Genomic DNA, 5,690 nt, shown 5'->3' on the forward strand with positions numbered 1-5,690 from the left:
ACTTGGTAGAATGCAGCTGCTATGAAAATTCAACAATTTAAAGACATTATTATTCATTTCCTGGTTGAGTTACAAATATCACCAGATCAACAAACTCATCAAATTTAATACCAAAATTTAGCACTTAAAAAACTCCATGAAGGGCAGTTGTCAAGGGAAATATATTTGAATACATTTCAGACACACAAAAAAAATGACATATTTCAAATAAGAAATGAATGAACAAATGTGCAAGGCTTTAACTAATAAAATACACAGTGGCAAGTTTTCTATTTTCACAAGTTGATGGAAGTTCCCTATGCTGCTGCTCAAACTTTGATGAATGTATACACTGCTCCAAAGATGAATGAAAACTTATCCTTAATATATACCCAAAGTAGTCACAGATATAAGAAAAAAGCATCTTTAGTGGAAAGGAGACCTAGATATACATATCTCACTTCTACTTTTAGTAATTGAGTTTGGTCATGTCATTTAACTTCTGTATAAACTTCAGTTCCTTCTCCTGCAAAATGGGAGCCATAGATGAGATTGCACGTGTGAATATGTTCTGTGAACAGCTATGAAACAGAAGGCGGTGGGACTATTATTCTGTTTGTTTCTCTAGGGGACTCAATCAATAGTATTCTTCTCCTTCCCCAGGGTTCTGAGTAAACTAAAATATAAAATCCAGGAGTGTCAGCAGAGGCCTGAACATCCCTTTCATACGAATAAAGCCTAAACCAGAGAATATCCCATATGGTGAGAGTCAAATGGGCTTCCTAGCATTAAAGCTCAAATTGCCAGCTTACATGACAAAGCAGGGACAAAGAGCTGAGTCCCTGTGAGCAGCTCAGGCTCCAGAGAAAAAAAGGGCAAAGGTGACCCTGCCCAGTTTAGTCTTCTCAAATTTTCAGTCAAATAAGTCACACAGAATAAAGGAGGAGAGAGGCCGAAAGTTCAACAAATACCTTCAACATGAAAGGAAACATAAGGAGTTAGGAACAAGACTCTTTCTCTCTTACTTTTCTCAGCTTTTACTCTCTCCCTCTAGTGACTTAAATATTAGTGTTTAGTCAGCTAGCTGTCTGACTCTCCTCTTTGGAAGAAGACACCTGCAGTTCAGCAGGAGAGTCTTGCTACCACTGTCTCGAAGCTATTCTCTAATCGCTCCTTCAAGTATCCTCCTGAGACCACTATGAGCAATACAGATTTTACCCTCAGAAGACTCAGAAATGTGGCAGAGTACTACATCAATTAAATCAACACTAAGATCACTCTTTCCCCAAAGCCAAATATTCCTTATCCCATTTCTCATCCAAAATTATGTCTAGTCACATCATCCAATATAGCTAACTAAACCTTGGTGCCAAAACCTAACTCCTTTTTCTCTCTTACACTACATATCTAAATCATTAGCAAGTCTATAGTTTCTTCCTTTAAAACCAAACTAGAATCTCTCCATTTTTCATCACTTTCATGAGCATCCCATCTGAGCAATCCCATTATGCTGCTTTATTTTCCTCCATGGTTTTTACTACTTGTTAACATACTATTCGTTTAGTGGTTTAGATAAGTTCCATCAGAGTAGGAATCTGTTTCGTTCATCCCTGTATCTATATCACATAAAAACATTCATAACACATAAGCAACCAATAAATACTTTAGAAAATAAAGAGAGAAAAAAGAAGAAAGAAGGGAGGGAGGGAGGGAGGAAAGGAGGGAGGGAAGGAGGGAGAAAGAGGAAAGAAAAAAGAAGGAAAAAAGGAAAGGAAAAGGAAGGCAACAATTATTGGGTTTCTAAAGCTAAGTAAATCCCAGATTGTTTCCCCTCCTCAATTTGAAAATTGAATCTGCCTTTGAAGCTTAAAATGCAGCAGTCGGCAGTTTGTAAAAGGGGTTGTTACTGTTCATTATAACCTTTTTATTTTTCAACTCTCTAGCACTTGCCCTCCACTAAATGGACACTAACTTCACTAGAATTTCCAGCCACTCAAAACCCACTCAGGTTGTTAAATTCTCATTCTCTCTTTCTCGATGTCTGTGCTGTCTGGACTTTGTCATACCACTAAATTTCCCATAAACCAAGGAGACTCCCTCCCCATTGGGGGTTAATTCTCAATTTTTACATTATAATTTACTTGCTGTAAAATTATAATTAGAGAAAGACATATTGCTGTGATTAAGATTCAACAATATCAGGCTATTTGATTTCAAATGGAACCTGTGCTCCACAATCTTCTTTGTTCAATTATTGTCCATCTTTATGAGACTTCCCAAAATGAATCTTCTAAAAGCCCTCATCAATTGCTAGTCATCAATTCCATTTTAAACATGCTGTAATCTTGGCAGGCCATTTTGATGACACCTAGAAGATTAAGAACATCAGGCCTTAAATTCCCCATTTTCCTTTAATCTCTTATTCTCAAAAACAACCATCTTTTTATCCCAGAGGGAGAATTGCCCTTTTCCTTTCAATCTCCCACTGAGCACCACTGTCATAATTCTAATGTTGAATGAGGTTTTTTGATCCTTGAGATCTAAATAAGATTGGCTCAAACTCCAAATTTACACTCCGATGAAGTCCAAAATCCTTCAAAAAGTTTCCAGAAATTTACAAAGGTCTTAAATTCTCAAGGTCTCCTCAGTATCTGACCTCTTTCCATATGTGTTGTTCCCATTATGTACTACACTGACCCAGAAATGACAGCCAGACTCTTCCTTCAAAAAAGAAAGAAAAAAAAAAAGAAAGAAGAAAAAATGAAATGTTGTGAGTGTTGTAAGCTTTACTGAAAAGGCCAAGCAACATCATTCTGACTAATGAGAATGAAGTGGCATTCTGCTGGGATTGTCTGGGAATGCTTGTGTTTCTTGATAAAATGGGAAAGGTGTGGCTGATACCAGGCCTATCTCTCATCCCATGGCTTGAATATGAATATATGTCTGGAGCAACAGTCGTGTGACCATAAGGCAACAGGTAAGTTCTGAGTGCCAGTAGCTTTCTATTTCTCGTTTTGTGAAAAAAAGTAATTCCCTTTTGCTTTAAACCACCACTGTTTTCTGTTATTTGATACAGAAAGAACTTAAAGCTGATACAAAATTTCAGAATAGCAGTTGTCATAACCCTAAACCTATAAAATTCAAAGAGTTTAAAGATATGATGTAAGCCTTTACTTGAAGAGCCATTGGTAATTAGGGAAACTAAACTACTGAGTGCCATAGGGCTTTGGGATGCAATTTAAAGCTAGTCAGTTCACAGCTACTTAATTCTGTACTCAGGAGAAAATGATATTTAGGTAAGAGGGTTGAAAATCACCTTCTTCAGAATGAGAACTCACATGATACCATGTCTTGGCACCATCTGACTCCCTGAATTTGCCCTGAATTTTGAGACCTGCCTATGCATTAAATCTTCCCTGACTCTTAAGAAACCCACGTTGGTAATAAACTGAGATAACCCTGCTCACCCACCTGAGCATGTAAGAGTCCTGAATTCCTAATACTGACCTTAACCCATGATCTAGTATGACACTATATTAACTGTTATAGTCTTTCAAAAAAACTCAATGTAATATCTGACAGATTAATTCTGAAAAAAAAAAATTTATATACAAATACCTAGAATTAAAAAGGTGGTAGAAAATAAATTTTTGTCCAGTCATAAATACATTTCATACCTCCATTAAAAATAATGCTATATGAGCACTTAGGGTTTCTTTGAGGTGCTCAAAATATTCTACCTGTTGACATGAGTTGTGATTACATGGGTTTTCATTTTATACAAAATTCTTTAAGCTGTATATTTATGTTTTATGTCCTTTTCTACATTTATATTTTACAATAACAAGTGTTTAAAATAGCATAAAGAATTTTAGTGACATGCAAAGAGGTTAAAGATATCTTAAATAAAAAAGCAGTTTACACAACAGTGTGTATGTTAACATTTTTCACCAAATAAATATATACCAAAATGATAAGAGATAGGTGATCTTCAGTAAGGGCTAGAGTACTTAGACATTACTGAAGAACATAACGTTTCTAAAAAGTGAATAAATGAACTAAGTCACATGTAATACAGTCTTTCTTTTCCAATATTTATATGAACCATTGGGATATGATAGACTAGTTGGATAGTTATATACAGAATATATTTGTCCATTTAAATCATGAGCAACAGTTGAGAATGATTTTAAATGGTGAGCATATGTGCTGTTGTTATTTTAGAATTTTGCTTTTATTGTGAAATTTCTTCATTAAAATTATCTGTGATACTAGTTAACAATGTCAAAGTAGATTTTAAAGTGGTAGGAAGACATGAAGTTTGTTCTGTTGCTAATAATAGGCCTTTATTATTGTAATGGATCGCATTCATTAAGATATGTTATAAACAATTGTCATAAAAAGCAGTTTCCGCTATGTAAAATGATCTACTATATCCTCGTTATTATAATTTTATTGTAGCTGTGGCCCAGTATTAAAATTACAAATGAAAATATGTTGTATATAACTTCTTGTTAAAAGAAATTACTTAATAGGCCAATATTCTACTAGACAATCTTGGTCCTATAAGTCACCAAGATGACTTTTCAAGGTTAGAAAGTCAAAAAAAAGTTTGTAATTTGAATCTGCTATTGATTTGACAAATGAGTGCAAGGACATGAACCATAAAAAATATTACAGAAGAAAGAATAGTTTTTCTCATTTGGAGAATAATACGATAACACTTATTTCTGTATAATGACTCTAATTATGCCCAGAATGTACAATCAGGTAGTAACATCAAGTGTTCTCAAATTAATGTAAAAATGGATTTAAATTAGAAACACAGTACCACAATGTTCCAACATTAGTAACAATCATTACTTACAGTTTGTGAAACAGACAAGAGCAAATGCCAATCAAATAAATAACTTGTATTTAGATAACCCAGGTAGTAGTTCAGTGGGGAGTTTTTGAAAAAGAAATTATTTCAATGCCAAGTCACGCTTACAGCTTTGAACAAGTAGCAAAACATGGGCATGTTTCTCAAATGGATTTCACAGCATCAGTGCAAAAGCCGGAGGGGATGGCTTAGTTTTTTAAGCCTCAGATTTGAAATACCTAGACGCCCTGCAACTACAGCGTTAAATCCTCTGTGGAACCACGGCTTCAAATGCTATCAGGAGAGACTCAACTCTTCATCCTTCCGAGACTGATAAATTGAAAGCCATGAAGTTTAGAGAAAATGGAGGGGAGCCTGCAGCCTCTTGCACCCCCTTCCTCACCCCACACAGGAAGGCTCTATTTGTAACATCATTTAAGCTTCCCTTTGAGACTGTCTCCTTGGTAAGACTTGAGGATGCTGTTTTTAAGACATCTGAAATCTCACGACTCTGCCATGGGCCATCTTTATAAACATTTAAACCAAATTTCAGACAGCTCAAAGTAGATGGAAAACATTATTTTTAATTCCCAGTTAAGACAGTCAAGGAAATTCTAACTGCTTATTTTAAAATGCATTATAGGTATTCGGCCAACACTTTATTATTCTTGTGGAAATTTCTGAATCTCAAATTGATTTCTTTTTTGCTGCTTTATGTTTCTGGACTACCTTCTCACTGACATAAATTGATGGAGGCTTGAAAAATTCCAAAAATAATTTTATTTAATTTGCATAGTATTCTGTCATTCTCTCACATCTCCTAACTCATTTATAAAACTTTATAAGATAA

This window comes from Pteropus vampyrus, unplaced genomic scaffold (assembly GCF_000151845.1).
Source record: "Pteropus vampyrus isolate Shadow unplaced genomic scaffold, Pvam_2.0 Scaffold8, whole genome shotgun sequence".
NCBI lineage: Eukaryota > Metazoa > Chordata > Mammalia > Chiroptera > Pteropodidae > Pteropus > Pteropus vampyrus.